Below are 22,317 nucleotides of genomic sequence, written 5' to 3' on the forward strand. Positions count from 1 at the left end.
CAGGGTTTAGAGGAACTTAATCAAAGCTTTTAAACAGTATTAAAGATATTTTCATGATTAAACCTCACATATAATCACTAAATCAGAATGTACAGCACTGGGGATCATGGTGCTGCTATCTAACAAATATAAACAGTATGTATACAGTCATTTTATTTGGGGGGGGGGGGGGGGTAGAAAACATTGTGCTTAGTATTTGAAAGTGTTCATTATTTCAGTAAGATGTTTAGAAATTGTATTGTTTAAAATTTTACTTAATTAATACAATGATCAATACTGGGGACACAAAAAGCACTGAGCTTTAGGAATGACCCAGATGTGAAAGAGAAAAGAAAGGAAAAGAGCAGAAAAATATGGGTAGATTGCTGAGCTGTAGAAGTCAGAAGCTTAATTCTCCTCGTCTGTTAATGTATTGCAGTTTTGTTACACAAGCACCTCACATTTTTAAAAGAGAATTACAGTATTTCTCCACTGGAGCCTGGGGGAGAGTTTAAGTTGTTGTTGTGTTGTTGGCGTCTCTTTTGTTTGTCCTTTTCTGCCTTACTTTCTCACCACCTTTCGTAGTGGTTTCTCCACCAGTTTTCACATCCTACTCAGTGGCACGCTTACAAGTCACTGAGCGATAACCCTAGAGGTTGGCAGTTCAAATCCGCTGCAAGCCAAACCAATAATGAAACTTATTATTATTACTATTGCTGCTATTATTATTATCACATATATATTTATATACAGGTTGGTACTTTATACACTTTGTTTCTATTATAAGTATAATAAATACACACACACACACACACACACACACACACACACACACCAAGTATTCTGCACTTGGGTCCACCATCGCCACCCACTCCCCGTAACAGAACGTAGTGACCAACATGGCCCCAGCAGAGTTGGGGCACTTTAAGGAAGCCCTGCAATGTCAGGGCTCAGCTATTGGCCACCATGAGCAACTGCTGCAGGAGATGATGCAGCAGTTGACGCTGTTAGTTAAGAGCCAAGCTGAAACAGCCCAGGCAGCAGCTGCTTCTACAGAACAGCCTTTCCCTCAGGTGTCCTCTCACTTGTTAAACAGAGTTCCAATCAGAGAGGACTCCCAAGTGACCACTCCTGAGCGCTATGCAGGGGAACTGGACTGAGGTTCCTGCTGCAGTGCTCACTCGTGTTTGAGCAGCAGCCATCCTGGTTCCTTACTGAGCGATTAAAGGTTGCTTTTATGGTGTCCCTCCTCACAGGCAGAGTGCTGGCCTGGGCCACCACCCTTTGGGAACAGAACTCCCCCAGACTTTGCTACCAGCCAGGCGTTTACGGATGCGCTATGTCAAACAGTTTACCAACCTGTTGGCGGAAAGGAGGCTGGGCCTCAGTAGCAGATTATTTTATTGAGTTTCGCACTCTGGCGGCAGAGAGTAGGTGGAATGAGGAGGCACTGTTAGCAATATATTTTAATGGGAGCTCAACGGCAGGATCAAAGATGAGCTGGCCACTTGTGACCTGCCTTCCACCCGGTCCGCGCTCTATGAGGTGTGCATCCGCCTAGACAACCACCTGCATCAGAGAGCCCGAGAGCGAGCACAAAGCGTTCAGGGTTCGCCTGAGCGATTGCTACCTCCACATGAGGTACCGGAGCCCATGCAACTGGGAGGTACCCGTCTGCCCAGCTCACGGCCCGTTCACTCCTCGCCCAGTGTAGGACAGACTGCTGCTTTGCCAAGTCAGGAAAAGGAAGGGTCAACCCCGATCAGCCGGGGGTCGGGTCTAGACCATGCAGCTTCCCCCACTTCCGGCCTTCTCCTTCCTGTCACCCTGTCATGGGCCCCTCAACAGCACACCGACATTTGTGGACTCTGGGGCTGCCGTCAGCTTTATAGACTCCTCATTTGCCTTGTGCCTGGGACTACCGGTCGAGCCCCTGGACTACCCACTACCCATTCTTGTCATTGATGGCTGGGCTGTGGGTTCAGGCTCAGTCACCCATCGCACCCAACCCATGGCCATGCAGGTGGGGTCCCACAGGCTAACCCCAGCAGAACGCAACTACAGCATTGGAGACATGGAACTCCTAGCTGTCAAGCTTGCGTTAAAGGAGTGGAGGCACTGACTGGAGGTGGCCAAACATCCTTTTGTGGTCTGGACAGACCTCAGAAACCTGGCTTACATACAGCAGGCGAAGCAACTGAACCCCCAACAGGCCCGGTGGGCCTTGTTTTTTGGTCGCTTCCATTTCCTTCTGTCATACAGACCAGGTTCCAAGAACACCAGACCCTAATCCCTCACCAGAGCCCATCATACCCACTCCGCAAATCCTGGCTCCCCTCCACCGGGGGATAGAAGACCCCTTCTGGGACCTTGTGGACGTCAGTATGTCCCCACATCGGTCCATCAGCAGCTCATACAGTGGGGACACTCTTCCCCATTCTCTGGACACACGTTCTCAGGACACACGTTCTCAGGACCTCACTGAAGTTTCTTTGGAGGCACTTTGGAGAGACTTCCGTGCCTATATAGCTTCTTGCAAGGTGTGTGCAAGAAACAAATCAGGTAGGTCCCGACCCCCAGGGCTCCTTCAACCGTTGCCCATTCCAGCACATCCATGGTCTCACATCTCCTAGGACTTTGTGACGGGTCTACCACCATCTACCACCGTCTACCACGGTGATCCTGGTGATTGTGGATCGCTTCTCCAAGGCGTGCAAGTTTGTGGCTCTGCCCAAACTTCCGACCACCAAGGAGAAAGTCAATCTCCTGCTACAGTATGTGGTCAGGGTACACGGGATGCCCAGTGACCTTGTGTCTAACAGGGGACCGCAGTTCGCAAGCTGGTTCTGGAAAACCTTCTGCCAACAGATGGAGCCATGGTAAGTCTTGCGTCCGGCTTCCACCCGGAATCAAACAGCCAGACATAGAGGGTAAACCAGGACCTAGGCCAAATGTTACGCTGCCTGACATCTAATAATCCTGCCTCCTGGGCGGACAAACTGCCATGGGTAGAATAAGCCCATAACACACTTTGTCACTCTTCCCTGGGCATGTCACCTTTTGAGTGCCAATTTGGGTATCCATCACCCTTGTTTGCGGAGCAAGAAAGGGAGGTAGGGGTCCCAGCTGCCGATCAATATGTTTATCGTTGCCGTCGGGCCTGGCAGAAGGTATGTGCATCCCTGCAAGCGGTCACTGCAGCCAGGAAACAGGTTGCAGATCACAAGCGGCGTGACGCCCGGACCTTCCACATTGGCCAGTGTGTCTGGCTGTCCACCCGTGACCCGCCACTCAGGGTGGAGTTTTGCAAATTGGCACCCCACTTTGTGGGGCCCTTTAAGGTGGAGCGGCGCATCAATCCGGTGATGTATCCCCTGTGCCTGCCACCAGGTATGAGGTTTTACCCCACCTTCCATGTGTCGCACCTCAGGCCTTTTGTGTTCAGTGCCCCGGCACTGGGCACCACTTCTCCTGGACCACGTCTTATAGATGAGGCTCAATGGTGTAAACAGTCCGCTGTTTGTTGGACTCTCGCCGAGTCAGAGGTAGCACCCAGTATCCAGTGGACTGGGAGGGATACAGGCCTGAGGAGCAAACATGGGTCCCGGTGTGCCAGATACTGGATCCGGAATTAATCCAGGAATTCCGGCGTGACAGGGCCACTGTATTGAAGACGTCAGGAGCCGCCCCTAGGGGAGGGAGTACTGTAAGAGTCCCACCAATGCAGTCGGCCACCATCAGGAGGCCTGAGCAGCGCAGAGGAAGAGCTGCTGGATCTGGGGTTGAGAACTCCAATTCCCAGAATTCCCATTGATTCAGTGCAAATGCTAAGGTGGGTATATGTGAAAGAGAAAAGAAAAGAAAGAAAGTAAAAAGAAAATCGCTGAGCAGATACTAAAAGAAAAATATGGGTAGATTGCTGAGCTGTAGAAGTCAGAAGCTTAATTCTCCTCGTCCGTTAATGTATTGCAGTTTTGTTACACAAGCACCTCACATTTTCAAAAGAGAATTACAGTATTTCTCCACGGGAAGATTTGAGTTGTGATTTATTTTTGTTTTAAGAACTTTCTTTTGTTTGAGCATGTGTTGTTGGCGTCTCTTTTGTTTGTCCTTTTCTGCCTTACTTTCTCACCACCTTTCGTAGTGGTTTCTCCAGCAGTTCTCACATTCTCAGTGGTGCACTTATAAGTCACTGAGCGATAACGCTAAAGGGTGGCAGTTCAAATCCGGTACGCGCCAAACCAATAACAAAACGTATGATTATTACTATTGCTGCTATTATTATTATCACATATATATTTATATACAGGTTGGTACTTTATACACTTTTTTTCTATTACAACTATAAATAAATACACACACACCAAGTACTCTGATCAAGAGCAGTGGTAGCTTAGTGGATAAGGTGCTGGACTAGTGATCATAAGGTTGCTGGTTCAAGCCCCATCATTGCCAGGTTGACACTGTTGGGCCCCTGAACAAGGCCTCTAACCCTCAATTGCTTGAACCTGTATTCAGCGATAATTGTAAGTCGCTTTGGATGAAAGCGTCAGCTAAATGCCACAAATGTAAATCAGGCTCAGTAAAGGCCCAAGTTTACTTACCTGTTACTCATCATAAATATTATTTACCATTTCATTTGCAAGAAGTATAACTGTTCAAATATACAGTTATATCATATATCTGAAAAAGAGGGGGCTAGCTGATTATTTAGTTGAGAATGAAAGACATACTTTTATTGTGCACATTTTATTATCAATATATCTGGTAGCATTGATGTGTTTCTACAGTTACTGAGCTTAAGGAAGTGCTTTTAAATTCTCTCATGATAATATTTCAGGAGTCAGACTGGTTGGTGGAGGTTCTCGTTGCTCTGGGAGAGTGGAGGTGCATCATGGGAAGACCTGGTACACAGTGTGTGATGCTGACTTTGACCAGCAGGATTCAGAGGTTGTGTGTCGAGAGCTGGACTGTGGACTTCCTGTGGAGGTGCTGGGAGCTGCTGCTTTTGGTAGAGGAGAACATCAAGTGTGGACAGAGGAGCTTCAGTGTAGAGGAAACGAGTCTCAGATTCACTTCTGTCCAACATCACCTACCAACCACACCTGCTCCCATTCCAGTGATGTGGGACTGGTGTGTGCTGGTAAGACCCAACATTGAATTTAACAAATCACAGACACTTTATTATTATTATTATTATTATTATTATTATTATTATTATTATTATTATTATTATTATTATTATTATTATTATTATTATTATTATTATTATTATTATTATTATTATTATTATTATTATTATTATTATTATTATTATTATTATTATTATTATTATTATTATTATTATTATTATTATTATTATTATTATTATTATTATTAATTATTATTATTATTAATTATTATTATTATTATTATTATTATTATTATTAAAGCTGGACATTTGGTAAAATGCAGTACAAAGAGGAATCTGTAATTTGAAATCTGTTGGACTTTCTGGGAAACAGACCTTCACACATGTGCGGGTCACCATGCTGTGTGCACTGATGCACTTTCATACTGTGTCAGATTTAATTATAACAATCTTTTCGTCTGTGGCACTGAGAACAAGATGTCCATTTTTTCCAAACACAAGCTAAACTGTGATCTTATCAGACCACACTACGGTTTCACTTTCTTTTGGTTCATCTGAAATTAACTTGGGCCCAGAAACAGAGATGTGTTTCTGTATAGAACTGATGTGCAACTTTTTCTTTGTGTAAAAGTTAGTTTTAGGTTGCATTTCTTAATGCAGTGACAAACCGTGTTAAGTTTTCTGAAGTAACCCTGAGCTCATGTGGCTGTATTTACCACAGTATCATGACGGTTTCTAATGCAGTGTCGTCTGAGAGCTCAAAGCTCACAAGCATTTAACAGTCGTTTTTAGCTTTGCTCCACAGACTAAGATTTCTTCAGATTCCCTGAATCTTTTCACTATCTAGATGGTGAAAGACTAAATTTTAATCTTGCATTAAGAAACGTTCTTTTTGAACTGATTAATGATTCTCTGATGAAGTTTAAAACACAGTAGTGAGCCATGATACATCTTTGCTTGTACAGACTTTTCTTTTGAAGGATCCTCATCTCATAAATTTGATCCCTTACCTTTTACCAACTCACTTGCTTATTTAAGAACACTGCAACTTGAGTATCCTATCAACATTTCACTCTTATTTTGCCTCTGTCCCAACCACTTTGGAGTGTGTTGCAGGTATAAATGGGTTTTGATTTTCCACTTACAATTTAATTTATTTACAAGTTAATGAGTGAAAACATTGAAAACACAGATTCTTCTTTTTATGACATACACGGTTTCCCTTTTTTTTGGAAATTGGGGTTTGAATACACACACACTTACATAAATAACATTGAACTACATTCACTGATTGGCATTTCTTTAATTTTTTTAACAATCGTTATAATCGAGACAATCATCTAGGAACACAACATGTCAAACCTTCAGGCAAATGAACTACAACAGCAGAAGTCAGCTTTGGATCTTAATTTCTGCTTCATTGTGCAAATTAAACGTTCATGTGGCATAAAACAGCATAAATACATGGACCCAACTTACAGTACAGTGTTTACAGTGCAAGCATGGTTTGATCACAATCTGATTATTGCTGCTAATTATACAACAGTTAGTTCCGACCTTACATTCTGATTGGTTGAGAAGCGTTCTAACCGTGCTGATTTCACACCACAATGGTATTACTACGCAGACGCGTTGCCATTAATGACAAGCTTCATGCACATAAACGCGCACGCAGCCGACACAGCCTTTATTCCCAAACGTGTTTTAAATCCGTTATCTGATACACAATCTAGTGCACTGTGTAGGGAAAATAAATAAATTGTCTAATTCACTGTCTAATGCACCATGTAGGGAACATAAATCAGTGATCTGATATACAATCTAGTGCACTATGTAGGGAACATTAATGTGTTTGTAACGCGAACAGTTAGCTTAATAGCCCAGTTAGCAGCTCATAACAATTCTGTTATCACCCATAATCCTTTGGTGTGTGCAAGAGGTTTTTTATTTTTTATTTTTTTCCCTTCGGAGGTTCTTGACTTTTCTTTTCTTCTTGTTGTTCTAGCCTCCCTGAAATGAGTTTTTGCACTAATACTTTGAACTACTTTTTGGTGGAAGGTTTTGTCAATATTAAAGCATATTTATTATGAAATTCAGGGCTTCTTTGATTTATTTTCTTTCTTTATTTTGTAAAAACTGTTGTATGAAAGCAATAGAACACTCGAGGTCGTGTGTTATCGTGAATAACATCACGGCTGTGATGATCTACGGTACTTGCCTTCGGCTCGTGTTTTATTGCTTAAATATATATTTTTAGGTACCATCTTATGTTGGTGACTTCCTGCAAGATCATGCAGATGTAAACAATACAGTGTCACAATGTAAAAACCATCTTGAACTGGTTTTATGAACAATAACAATGACTCCAGCCATAGCTGAAGTCATTGTAGGCAAGCCGTAGCCTAGTGGTTAAGGTGCTGGACTAGTAACAAGAAGGTCGCTGGTTCAAGCCCCACCACTGCCAGGTCTCTGCTGTTGGGCCCTTAAGCAAGGCCCTTAACCCTTAATTGCTCAGACTGTAGACTGTAATGTAAGTCGCTTTGGATAAAGGCGTAAATATTTAAATGATCCCAGACGTGAATCCAATAAAATCTAATAGAGTATTTTTGGGACGTGAGAGAACGGAGCAAACAGTGGATTCAGACAGTATTCAGACCCCTTGACCTTTTGCACTTTACTGTGTTGTGATTTTAAATAAATATTAATTATCATTTTTTAAAAATATATTTTGTTTATGCATTTTCTCCCTCTTTTGCACGGTTAATCACCCGATTGTGTGGCACTTCCTCTCCACCAATGTCGACCCCTGCTCTGATTGAGGAGAACGAAGCTAACCCACGCCCCCTCCGACACGTGGGCAGCAGCCGTATACATCTTATCACCTACACTTTGACGAGTGCAGTGCAGTGTATGGAGAGACACACCCTGACAGCACTCCTTTCTCATCTCTGTACAGGAGCCATCAGTCAGCCAGCAGAGGTCGTAGTTGCACCAGTTATAGGAGGGAGACCCCATCCGGCTTAGTCCCGCCCATATCTGAACAACAGGCCAATCGTTGATGTTAATGCTCAGCCTATTAACATATTAACATCAACAGATGTATTCGAGATCCCAGCTCTGGTTCCAGCGTGTGTTTTTACCTCTGTTTTTATCATTTTACCACAACCTACACTTAATCACCCCAAATGAAAAAGGTGAAACTTCTTTTTTTTGAAAATTTACAAAAAATCACCAACTGCAGACTTTTATTTAGAAAGGTATTTAGACCATATGGCAGCAATTGCAAATCTTCTTGGACACATCTGTACAAGCTTTGCACAGCTGGATTTGGGCAGTTTATTCCATTCTTTATGGAAAATCCTCTCAAGCTTCATCAGATTGCGAGGAGAACATCTGTGAACCGCTATTTTTAGGTTTCCCCACAGATGTTTGTTAAGTCTGGACTTTGGCTTGGCCACTCAAGGGCATTTAGAAACTTGCTTTAAAGCCACTCCAGTGTTGTACTGGCTGTATGCTTTGGGTTATTGTTGTAATCTGAGTTTGCTTATGCTCTACAGGAGATTTTCTTCAAATAAGTTCCAGTATTCGGTTGCATTTGTCTGTCTCTGCTGCTGAAAAGCACCTCAAAAGTGTAATGCTGCCACCATCATGATTTACAGTAAGGATGGTATTAGCAATGATTCCCAATGTGGCCAGATTATCAACTCTAAGAAGGTTTTAGTTAAAGCTTCCTCCATTTACAGATGATTGAGACTACTGTGGTCCTGGGAACTCTCAACAACTAAGATATTGTTTTACATTTTCGGCGTTTAGCAGATGCTTTTATACAAAGTGACTTACAGTACTGTGACAGTATACTAAACAATTGAGGGTTAAGGGCCTTGCTCAAGGGCCCAACAATAACAACCTGGCAGTGGTGGGGCTTGAACCAGCAACCTTAGTTCAGCAACCTTGAACCAGCAACCAGCAACTAGTCCAGTACCTTAACCACTGAGCTACAACTGTTTTATATCCCCGTTCTAATCTACGCCTGGCCACAATGTAATGGTGGAGATGTACAGAGAGTTTACGGTTTGTTTTTTGTCCTGACAGTGCAGTGTACAATTTGGGCCCTTATAGACCAAGGTGTACCTTCCCAAACTATGTTCAATCAATTATAATTGCAACATGTGGACTCCAATTGATTTTTCCACACACCTCAAGGACAACTAAAGCCAAAAGGATGAACCTGACCACGAAAAATTTAAGAAACCAGTCTGAAGACGTTTGTGAATAAGTGATTTTAGTTTTTGATTTTTGATCAACTACATTTTCACTTAGTCATTCTGGTGATAAAGTGTAGATTGGTGGTAAAGAATGTAATTATATAAATTCTAATCAATTCTATTAAATCCACAACACAGTAAAGTTGGCTAACAATGTCTAAATACTTTCTGAATTTGCCTGATTTTAGTCATGACATTTCTAAAAAGCAAATTAATTAGTAAGCAAAACTTAAACCTGAAAATTTTCCTTTGTAATCAAAATTTCACAACTCCACCCCAAATCCTTTACTGTACAGGAAGTGTGAGGCTGGTGGATGGTGGAAGTCACTGTGCTGGGAGAGTGGAGGTTCTTCATGATGGACAGTGGGGAACAGTGTGTGGTGCAGGCTGGAGTATGACACATGCTGCAGTGGTGTGTAGAGAGCTGGACTGTGGGGAGGCTGTAGCTGTGCTGGGTAATGCTCACTTTGGACCAGGATCAGGACCAATCTGGATGGAGAATGTGACCTGTAGTGGATCAGAATCTACACTGAAGAACTGTGTATCAGCAGGATGGGGGAACCATTACTGTGATCATCATAATGATGCTTCAGTCATGTGCTCAGGTAAACTGTACTGTTCTCATAGATTACTATAAACTGTATTTAATGATTAAGAGATTATGTTTTAATGCTATCCACAATTGTTCATATTTAATCGTTAATCTAGTTAATATTTTACATGTTTCTTTAATTTAAATAGTGAATTTCCCCACTGTGGGACTAATAAAGAATTATTTTATCTTATCTAAAACAAAGTGTTAAAAGTAACCAGATTCTATCTCGTGTTAAATGGATTTAAAGTAGTGGTGATAGTTTCTGACTGTACCTTCACCACACAGTTCACATTTCCTTGCGATTTACTTCTGCGTGTGCTAATATATTTTACCAGAGTATGTTTACTACCTCAGTCATTAAATACTCTTTTAATATTTCAGGAGTCAGACTGGTTGATGGTCCTCATCGGTGCTCCGGAAGAGTCGAGGTGCATCATGGGAAGACCTGGTACACAGTGTGTGATGCTGACTTTGACCAGCAGGATGCAGAGGTTGTGTGTCGAGAGCTGGACTGTGGACTTCCTGTGGAGGTGCTGGGAGCTGCTGCTTTTGGTAGAGGAGAACATCAGGTGTGGACAGAGGAGCTTCAGTGTAGAGGATACGAGTCTGAGATTCACCTCTGTCCAACATCACCTACCAACCACACCTGCTTCCATTCCAGTGATGTGGGACTGGTGTGTGCTGGTAAGAGATGCATTATTTCACAGTTTTTGTCTTATTTCACATTTTAATGTCCAACTCAAATTAAGCTTTATACACACATACCTCATAGTAACTCTCATTGTTCTGCTTTGTTCAGGTGGTGTGAGGCTGGTGGATGGTGGAAGTCGCTGTGCTGGGAGAGTGGAGCTTCTTCATGATGGACGGTGGGGAACAGTGTGTGGTTATAACTGGGATCTGGTAGATGCTGCAGTGGTGTGTAGAGAGCTGGAGTGTGGAGAGATTGTAGATTCACTTGGTATTGTTAGTTTTGGACCGGGGGCGGGGCCAATCTGGATGGACGATGTGGGCTGTACTGGATCAGAATCTACACTGAAGAACTGTCAATCAACAGGATGGGGGATGAATAACTGTGACCACAGTAAAGATGCTGGAGTTATATGCTCAGGTAAACAGTGTACATGATTGATGTTAGATAATAATAATAATACGTATTACAACCCCAAATCAGAAAAAGTTGGGACAGCATGGAAAATGTAAATAATAATATAAACACAGCGTTTCTTACATTGACTTTTATTTGATGTCAGACAGGATGAAGCTGAGATATTTCATCTTTTATCTGCTCAACTTCATTTCATTTATTAATAAACATCCATTCCTGCATTTCAGGCCTGCAAAACATTCCAAAAAAAGTTGGGACGGTAAAGCATTTACAACTTTGTAATGTTGTCGTTCCTTTTCACCACTTAAAAGAGGTTTTGGCACCGAGGAGAGCGAGTGATTTAGTGTTTCAGCTTTTATTTTGTCTCGTTCTTCCTGCAAACACGTCTTAAGATGTGCAGCAGTACGGGGGGTCATCGTCGTTTCTAAATCCTCCACACGTTCTGTATTGGGGACAGATCAGGACTGCAGGCAAACCGGTCCAGTACCCGTACCCTCTTCTTCTGCAGCCACGCCTTTGTAATGTGTGCAGCAGGTGGATTTGCATTGTCTTGTTGAAAACTGCTGGACGTCCCTGGAAAAGACGACGTCTTGAAGGCAGCACATGTTGCTCTAAGATCTCAACGTACTTTTCTGTACGGCGTCCATTTTTTCCAAAAAAGACCTGGAATGCTGATTCATCTGATCACAATACACGTTTCCACTGTGTGATGGTCCATCCTAGACGCCTCCGAGCCCAGAGAACTGGACGCCGCTTCTGGACATGGTTAACATAAGGCTTCTTTTGTGCACAGTAAAGTGTTAAGTATGATTAGTGCAGTAACTCTGTATTGTAGAGCTGATAAAGGTTTGATAAACTAATCCCTCACCCATGTGCTTATATCAGCTAGTGTTGAGTGGAGGTTCTTGATGGTGTCTGAGGGATGGAAGATCACGAGCGTTCAGATTAAGCTGCACCCTCCACCTTTACACACTGAAATTCCTCCTGATTCCTTGAATGGTTTAATGATATTCTGCACTCTAGAAGGAGCACATGCAAATCCCTTCCAATCTTTCTTTGAGGTTCATTGTTTTTAAACATTTCAATCATTTTCTCACACATTTGTGGACAAACTGGATCCTCTGATCATCTTTACTCATCAGAGACTCTCAGCCTTTCCTGGATGCTGCTTTTGTACCAAACCATGATTACAACCTGTTCACATCACCTGTTTAACATCACACCATTATTTAGTTTTTCACCTCATTACTAGCCCTAAACAGCCTCGTCCCAACTTTTTTTGGAATGTGTTGCAAATCTGAAATGCAGGAATGGATGTTTATTAATAAATGAAACGAAGTTGAGCAGATAAAAGATGAAATATCTCAGCTTCATCCTGTCTGACATAAAATAAAAGTCAGTCAATGTAAGAAACTCTGTGATTTTATTATTATTTGCATTTTCCATACTGTCCCAACTTTTTTTTACACATGACCAATCTTTTTAACTCTCTATTGCTTATCCATATAATGTATTGTCTTATTAAGGAAGTGTGAGGCTAGTGGATGGTGGAAGTCGCTGTGCTGGGAGAGTGGAGGTTCTTCATGATGGACAGTGGGGAACAGTGTGTGGTGATGACTGGGATCTGGACGATGCTGCAGTGGTGTGTAGAGAGCTGAACTGTGGGAAGGCTGTAGATGCACCGCGTCAGGCTAAATTTGGACCAGGATCAGGACCAATCTGGATGAATGAAGTACACTGTAGTGGATCAGAATCTACACTGAAGAACTGTAGATTAGCAGGGTGGGGAAAACATGACTGTGATCATCATAACGAGGCTGGAGTTATCTGCTCAGGTAAATGGTACCGGAAAAGCATGTTACAGATTATTATTAACCACTACTATCCATCATTCCACCTGACTTCTGATTTTTAATTATTTTATATTTTATGTATATGGTAATATTTCAGGAGTCAGACTGGTTGGTGGAGGTTCTCGTTGCTCTGGGAGAGTCGAGGTGCATCATGGGAAGACCTGGACCACAGTGTGTGATGCTGACTTTGACCAGCAGGATGCAGAGGTTGTGTGTCGAGAGCTGGGCTGTGGACTTCCTGTGGAGGTGCTGGGAGCTGCTGCTTTTGGTAGAGGAGAACATCAGGTGTGGACAGAGGAGCTTCAGTGTAGAGGAAACGAGTCTCAGATTCACCTCTGTCCAACATCACCTACCAACCACACCTGCTCCCATTCCAGTGATGTGGGACTGGTGTGTGCTGGTAAGAGATGAATATTTCCCAGTTATCTTATTATCTTTCTTATTGTGGAATCATGTATACTGACTGTAACTGTAACGCGTCGATTACCTTTCTCCAGAGCTTCTCACAGCTGAAAGGATAGATCGTCCCGTTCCAATGGCAAGCGGACTACAGTTCCCAAAAGCCATAGCACTGATTAGCACCTGCGCGGGTCCTTTTTAATGAAGTACGTTACTCTGTGCTGAGTCAATCCTCAGTTGGTAAGATAGTCAGCCGTTGTGCGTTTAATCGCTCCTTATTTTCTTAAAGAAGAGTGCTCGTCGTGTTTATCTATAACGCAAAGTTGCGCTTTACCGCATTTCGTTGCTTCTGGGTTGGAAGCCAACGCTGGTAGACAAGTGAATTATTTCGGCATTCGATTCTTCGGCGAAATTGGATCCGCGAGTTGATTTCTTTTCTAAAATCGTTATTTCCTCGTTTTTTCCCCCCTTTTTTAGTTTAGATTTTGGGGAATAAGCGTCCGGGGTCTCGACTCGTGTGCCAGTTGATTGGTGGACCGAGTAGCTGGTTAGCTGGCCACGGTCGAGTGTCCCACCTCGGGCTTTTCCCCCTTCTTAGTCTTATTTAGGTTTTTTTGTTTGTGCTCTGCACCTTGGGTCCTGTTTTTTCTTGGCGGGTTTGTCTGGGTGGTACCAGACCACTAAGCCTGCTGGCTACATATTGACTCAGCCTAAACTATGGACCCAGCAGAGTTAGAAAAGATAAAGGGGGCAATTCAGCAGCAGGGTTCCCAATTGGGCCATCATGAGGAAGTTCTTAGTCAGATCCTTAACCAGCTGCAGATTTTGACAGATGTGCAGTTTGCAGCACAGGGCCCAGAATCCTCCACCCCTGTATCTGCCAGTGAGCCTTCTCTGCCCACACCCTGCCACCATCCCAAACCCCAATTGCCCTCACCAGAAGGCTTTTATGGGGATCTGGCTCGGTGCAGGAGATTTCTTCTCCAGAGAGACTGTGCTATCAACCTGATTCCCGGCAGCACCTGGGAGTGTCCTTTTTAATGAAGCACAGAGCGTTACTCTGTGCTGAGTCAATCCTCAGTCGGTAAGGTGATCGGCCGTTGTGTGTTCAATCGCTCCTTACTTTCTTAAAGAAGAGTGCTCATTGTGTTTATCTATAACGCAAAGTTGCGCTTTACAGCATTCCGTTACATTTACATTTACATTTACATTTTCAGCATTTAGCAGACGCTCTTATCCAGAGCGACTTACAGAAGTGCTTCCATAGTGAACATTTCATTTCTCAAGTTTAGGTAAACAACAGTCGAAGAACACAAATCTGCTAAAACCTGTTAGAACCAAAGTGGTTTTTTTAATTAAATGGAAAAGGATGGAACTAAATGTTAGTAAATAAGTACAAGTCAGCTTAAGTGCTTCATAAAAAGGTGGGTTTTTAATCGTTTTTTAAAGACAGCAAGAGACTCAGATGTTCGGACAGACAGAGGAAGTTCATTCCACCACTTGGGTGCTAGAACAGAGAGGAGCCTTGATGCTTGTCTTCCTTTAGTCCTGGATGGAGGCTCATGTCGAGCGAGACTGGAGGCTCGGTTGGTTGCGTGGTACAGAGCGCGGTTTGATTAGACCACGAAGGTAGCTTGGGGCTGATCCATTTTTGGCTTTGTAGGCGAGCGTCAGTGTTTTAAACTGAATGCGTGCAGCTACAGGAAGCCAGTGAAGAGAACGTAGCAGTGGGGTGATGTGGCAGTGTTTGGGCTGGTTAAAAACAAGACGGGCAGCTGCATTTTGAATGAGCTGCAAGGGTTTAATAGTGGACATGGGCGCTCCTGCCAGAAGGGAGTTGCAGTAGTCCAACCGTGAGATTACAAGTGATTGCACCAGAATCTGGGTAGCTTCCCTGGAGAGAAATGGCCGAATCTTCCTGATGTTGTACAGGAGGAACCGGCACGCTCTTGTCATGTTGGCTATATAAGGAGAGAAGGTCAGCTGGTTATCAAGGACAACACCAAGACTTCTTACCTTATCAGATGGTGTGATCTGGGAGTCATCCAGAGAAATGACTAGGTCCTGGGTTGGAGACTGATCTCCAGGAATAAGCAACATCTCTGTCTTGCTGGGATTAAGTTTTAGATGATGAGCTGACATCCATTGTGAGATATCTCGCAGACATGTTGAGATGCGAGCTGAGACTTGTGTGTCTGAAGGAGGAAATGACAGAACGAGCTGAGTGTCATCTGCATAGGAGTGGTAGGAGAAGCCATGGGAGGCTATGACCTTACCCAGAGAGCGGGTGTAGATAGAGAAAAGAAGTGGGCCAAGTACAGAGCCCTGAGGAACACCGGTTGAGAGAGTGCATGGGGGAGATATGGATCCCCTCCATGACACTTGGTAAGAGCGCCCTTCGAGGTAGGAGGCCATCCATTGCCATGCTGAACCTGTTACTCCAAGGTTGGAGAGTGTGGACAAGAGAATGCTGTGATTCACGGTGTCGAAGGCTGCAGAGAGGTCAAGAAGAATAAGGACAGATGACAGTTTGGCTGCATGAAGCTTCTCAGTAGCAGCTACAAGTGCTGTTTCCGTAGAATGCGCTGCCTTGAAGCCAGACTGGTACGGATCGTGGAGATCATTCTGAGTGAGAAAGGCAGATAGTTGGTTATAGACAGCACGTTCAAGAATTTTGGATAGAAAAGAGAGGAGTGAGACAGGTCTGTAGTTGTTAATGTCTGTAGTGTCTAGTGTAGGTTTCTTAAGAAGGGGAATGACCTGAGCCTTCTTAAAAGCAGTAGGGACAACACCTGATGTCAGGGAGTTGTTGATGATGGGTGTGATGAAGGGGATTAGGTCCTGTGAGATGTCTTTGAGGATGGTGGATGGTATAGGGTCGAGTGTGCATGTAGTGGGATTGCTGGATGAGAGGAGCTGTGTAACCTCATCCATGGTGAGTGGGGTGAATCTGGTGAGTGTGTTGGTGGGTTGAGGGTCAGTTGAAAGTTGCTCAGTCGGAGAGAAGGATTGATTGATTTTGTCGATCTTGTCCTGAAAGAATTTTGCAAAGTCAGTAGCAGTGAGAGAGGCAGATGGGGGAGGAGGAGGGGGGTTCAGAAGAGAGGAAAAGATGGCATGAAGCTTACGTGGGTCAGCAGCAGATCTTACTTCCGAGTTGAAAGCCAACGCTGGTAGACAAGTGAATCATCTCGGGAATCGATTCTTCGGCGGAATCAGACCCACGAGTCGATTCCTTTTCTAAAATCTTTATTTCCTCGTTATTTTCCCTTTTTTAGCTTAGATTCTGGGGAATAAGCGTCTGGGGTCTCGACTCATGTGCCAGTTGATTGGTGGACCGAGTACCTGGTTAGCTGGCCACCTAGAACTTTTCCCCCTTCTTAGTCCTATTTAAATTTTTTTGTTTGTGCCCTGCACCTTGGGTCCTGTTTTTTCTCGGCGGGTTTGTCTGGGTGGTACCAGATCAACTTACAATACTGTGGTACACTGTAAAGAATGAGGTGTTGAAATTACTTAAAAAAATTTAAGGCAATAGTTTGCATGGATCTTTTTGAGTTGAATTAACTTTCTGTTTTATTATCTAAGCCACTTAAAATATACTTAAATAAAATATCACAGTATAACTAAAATCACTACGTTGAGTCAACTTAAATATTTTTAAGTTGAATCTACTCAGGTTTTGTAATAAACACAACTAAATAAAGTCAAAATAAAGGACTACAAATTCAAGTTGTACCAACTAATTTTTTTTAAGATCTACCAACATAGAAAGATCCATGCAAACTATTGCCTTAATTTTTTTGCTTTTGTATTTCTTAAAATACAAGCACACTTAACTACCACTCAAATAAATCAATTTCCAGACATCAAATACAATATCTGTATTTATTAAAAGTGCAAACAATTAACAAGCAGCAAAAGGGCTTGCATATATATATACAGTATATATTATATGCAACCACCATATATATTTCAAAACCATCAGGCTAAATTAATCTAACCTTTTGTATTAATTATATGACAGTTCAGTTCAAGAAAATGAAAGGCACCTTTGGAAATTCCATGTTTTGTTATGCAACAACAAATTAAAACATCTGCTTTGGCAACCAGCTGCCTCACTTTTCTGAGTTTTCTCAACTTTAGGCATTCGTACTTATTTTCTTTCGTTTCCCTGTAAGTTCACTTAAAATAATATTTTAAGTTAAATCAACCTTTTTTTTCGAAGTACCATCAAATAGTAATTGTAATTTTGTCCAACTTTAAATAGTGATTTGAGTGAACTAACAACCTAACTTAGCAAAGCAAGTTGCACAACTGCTTGGGCTCCTGAAGTTGAGAAAACTCAAAAAGGTCAGGCAGCCGGTTGCCTTACATTTTCAAGTCAGCTTAACCTTTACATTTTTAAGGTTGACTAAACATTTTACTTTTAGTTTACTAAACTGTGTTTTTTTTTTTTTTTTTTTACAAAAAAGCAGTTACTAAATATTTTTTTACAGGCAAAAGTTTTTTACATATCTGAACTGGCAGTTGGTAGCTCAGTGGTTAAGGTACTGGTCTAGATGCTGGTTCAAGTGCCACCACCACTAAGTTGCCACTGTTGGGGCCCTGAGCAAGGCCCTTAAACCTCAATTGCTTGTATTGTATTCAGCCACAATTGTAAGTCTATTTGAGTAAAAACATCTGCAAAATGACAAAAATGTAAATGAATATGTTACGCTCTTAACAAGTAGCTAAAATTTAATTAAAATGTTTATTTGACTTTCACAACAGACATTTATTTTAAGCCATAAACCTGTGCCACGCCAGCAAAAGTATAATTAGCATCAATAAACAAACTAGTTTTCCAGGTAAGCAGAGTCAGGATACAAACACGGCAATGGCCAGGAGCGCCCTTGGTAATGACACAATCTGTAATGTTTCAGTAGTACTTCTGGACTGGGATTGCATTGCATATCAATCTGCAATAAAAAACACAAACAATTTTAAATTAATATATTTACATTTAAACAATATGATGATTTAGCTCTCGTTTAATGATCAATTAAGACATGCACAGTAAATCAGCTAAAGTTGAAGTATGTAAGCAAAATTCCAATAAATTGACAATAAGCATATTAATGTTTAAAAGTTTGCAACTATAGCTAACTATGAATACCATGAATAAAGCCCTACCTAATTCACAGTCGTGAAAATCACATCAAATGAGCCGCTTACTTACAATCATACCGCATCATAATTAAGTGTAACAGACTGTTTTGTAATGTGCTGTACCACAGACAAGTTTAGCTTATTAAGCTAACACGGTTAGCCCCAGGCCATTCAAACAAATGGGCATCATAACCCGCTAGCATGTCAGCTAACATCGCTCTCTGTGTACCAAAAATGGTTAAATTGTCACCGACAAGCCCAAATTTGCAAATACTGTAGATTACACTTGTACACCTTTATATAAATTAACAATTTGAAAAGAACTCGCACTCGTCTGCCATACAATATTTGAAATTTTGGTTGAGAAAATATGTGAAACTAAAATGCTAGTAATTCCACTCGTTATTCAGTCAGTTTATTGTTTATGCATTTGTTAAGTTTTAAACATAACTTGTATTATGTTGAATAGCTGAATACCTACCTCAGGGCAGGTCAGGGCAAAATCCAAAACTTCAGCGTCGTCCTCGTCCGTTACAACTCAACTCGGAGAAGTGCGCATGCGCAGTCACAGAACGTAGAGCTTCTGATGCTCTTCTCCTCTTTGCTTTGTTCAGACAACTCAGATATTTTAGTTGGCTCAACTCAAAATTGGTATGATGTTGTACTAAAGCAAAAATAATGTGTTACAATTTTAAGTTTGTCTAAAATAATGTCTTTTTAGGTTGCCCAAACTCAAAAATTTGAACAAATGTAACAAACTTTTTTTTTTTTGTTGAACTGACTTATTATATTATGTTTAATTTACTAATGTGCTGAATCAATTTTTAGAGTGTAGTACACTGTCTAAGCTATTGAGGGTCGAGGGCCTTGCTTAAGGGCCCAGCAATGGCAACCTGCCAGTGGTGGGGCTTGAGCCAGCGACCTTTGGATTACTAGTCCAGTATCTTCATCGCTAGGCTACAACTGCCCTACAATTTGTGGTGAAATTTTAGTAGGCCGGCTCTACTGGGAAAAATGACCACTATTCTATATTTCTCTATTTGTGGATAATGGCTCTCACTGTGGTTTACTGTAGTCACAGAGCCTTAGCAATGACATTAATGGCTTTGGCATTTTTTTCTTCAATAAATCCTTTATTTGTTTATGCATGTTTTTATATTAATAGTTTGATGATCACAAAATAGATGAAAGTGGGAAGAAGCAAACATTTTTCACTATACAATGAACCTAAAAATCTCTCTCTTCCTCTTGTGTGCAGCCAGTGTGAGGCTGGTGGATGGTGGAAGTCGCTGTGCTGGGAGAGTGGAGGTTCTTCATGCTGGACAGTGGGGAACAGTGTGTGGTGCAGGTCAGTGGGGCATTGAAGAAGCTGCAGTGGTGTGTAGAGAGCTGGACTGTGGGGAGGCTGTAGATGCACTGCGTAATGCTCACTTTGGACAAGGATCAGGACCAATCTGGATGAATGATGTGGCCTGTACTGGATCAGAATCTACACTGAAAAGTTGTGTATCACAAGATGTTAAACGATACAACTGTCAGCATGATCACGACACTGGAGTAATCTGCTCAGGTAAACTGCTAAACAAGCATGTCTCACATAATGCTGAAGTTTGGGCAATATTTAATTTAGAGTAATACAATGACTGCTTGTTATTTTATATTTTATTTTCATAATCAAAAACATACAGGACACAGAAAGTCCAGTCTTGTTGATGGTCCTCATCGATGCTCTGGGAGAGTCGAGGTGGTTCTTGGGAAGACTTGGTACACAATGTGTGATGCTGACTTTGACCAGCAGGATGCAGAGGTTGCGTGTCGAGAGCTGGACTGTGGACTTCCTGTGGAGGTGCTGGGAGCTGCTGCTTTTGGTAGAGGAGAACATCAGGTGTGGACAGAGGAGCTTCAGTGTAGAGGAAACGAGTCTCAGATTCACCTCTGTCCAACATCACCTACCAACCTCACCTGCTCCCATTCCAGTGATGTGGGATTAATCTGTTCTGGTGAAGTATCATGATTTATTTCTCAGTCTCAGTGTCACTGTTAATCACATTTCCTTCATCACTGAGCTCTCAGTTGTTTGTTCAGGTCACACTGAGGCTCGGCTGGTGGACGGTCCAGACTCCTGTTCTGGTCGAGTGGAGCTCCAGTACCTCAGTGATTGGGGAACAGTTTGTGCTGGAAGCTGGAACATGAAAGCTGCCAGTGTCCTCTGTGCCCAGCTGAATTGTGGGAGTGCTGTGGCTGTCCTGGAGGCCGACCGGTTTGGGGAGGGGAGCGTCCAGATCTGGTCTGATGTGTTTGATTGTAAGGGGAGCGAGACCCACCTGTCCCAATGTCCAGTCTCATCATGGAGTCGAGCTGCATGCTCTCATAAACAGGATGCTGGAGTTATCTGTACTGGTGAGATGTTAAAGTGGTGTAGGACCTGTTTATGAAGAAACTGTGTTTCCTTATTGAACCTTGATTTATTGTTTCTCTTCAGGTTCCTCTCTGGCGTTTCATGATGGGCGAGTGAGGTTAACAGGAGGAAGTGAGTGTCAGGGGGAGGTGGAGGTTTATTTTGGACAGGACTGGAGGAAGGTTCTCCTGGACTCCTGGAGTCTGGCTGAGTCCTCTGTGCTCTGCAGACAGCTGGGCTGTGGATCTGTGCTGAACTTCAGCTCCTCTCTATCCACTACTGAACACAAGCACACATGTGGAACAGCTTTCAATTGCTCTGGAAGTGAAGAACATCTGGGGAACTGCAGCAGTGCAAAACCTGCTAACTGCAGCGCCAGAGAACTGCTGTCCATCACCTGCTCTGGTAAACACTTTATATTATTTATAATAATAAAACATTTGATATGAATTATAATATATATATAATATATAATATAATATATAATATATATATATATTAGGGCTGTCGAAGTTAACGCAATAATAACGCATTAACGCGATCTCAATTTAACGCGATTAAAAAAAATAGTGCCGTTAACGCAAATTGTATTTGGCTCTGCGAGTCATCCGTAGTTCATGTTGAGACTTGACAGTGCACGGCATCTCTCATTAAGACAGTGTTTCTCAAAGTGTGGGGCGGATTTGCCACCGTTTGTTTCATTTGCGGTTTGTTATCATAATGTAACCGAGCGTCGTAGTGATGCACTCGCTTAATAAAGAAATAAATACACGGTATATTTACAAATTGTCGGAAGCAGAACACTTTTATTAGCTTCTTCTGTTACGGTACTGAGAGTCATCGCGTTAGCCAAGCATGCTATTCCATGAACTATGGAAGCCCCAAAGGGTCAAAACACACTCACTTCGTGTAGAAACGTCCATCAAACCATTGTCACAATACAAGCACAGAAAAGTCTGTTACAATAACTACGCCTTATCCCACCTAAAGCACCGCTGATCTACAATGTTTGCTGATGGAGAAATTTTAACCTGCAATCTGACATTTATACGAAGTCAAGGGTCTCTGCTGGATAGTATTACTGCCTAGTATGTGAGTGAATAAAAATCCCTTACAGTTTTCTCTTGTCCCAGCAGTTTTTAACATCAGTACATTTAGCATAAAATGTGTTTACCATTTTAATGGTAACATTTTACTTAAAAATCCTTGTTTTCTATAACATTTACACAGATTTTTTTTTAATGTGATTAATCGCAATTAACTATATGAAATTCTGAGATTAATCGCGATTAAAATTTTTAATCGTTTGACAGCCCTAATATATATATATATATATATATTTACTGTATATACGTATATATTAGGGCTGTCGTTTAACGATTAACGCATTAAAATTTTAATCGCGATTAAAAAAATTAATCAAGATTAACCATTTTAATCTAAC

General features: G+C 42.1%; 1 pseudogene; it reads left to right on the plus strand.

The window, feature by feature from the left end:
- LOC134330960 (scavenger receptor cysteine-rich type 1 protein M130-like) overlaps positions 1–22,317 on the plus strand; it is a 42,273-nt pseudogene that overhangs the window by 2,774 nt on the left and 17,182 nt on the right.

Source organism: Trichomycterus rosablanca, chromosome 1 (genome assembly GCF_030014385.1).
Source record: "Trichomycterus rosablanca isolate fTriRos1 chromosome 1, fTriRos1.hap1, whole genome shotgun sequence".
Taxonomy (NCBI): Eukaryota; Metazoa; Chordata; class Actinopteri; order Siluriformes; family Trichomycteridae; genus Trichomycterus; species Trichomycterus rosablanca.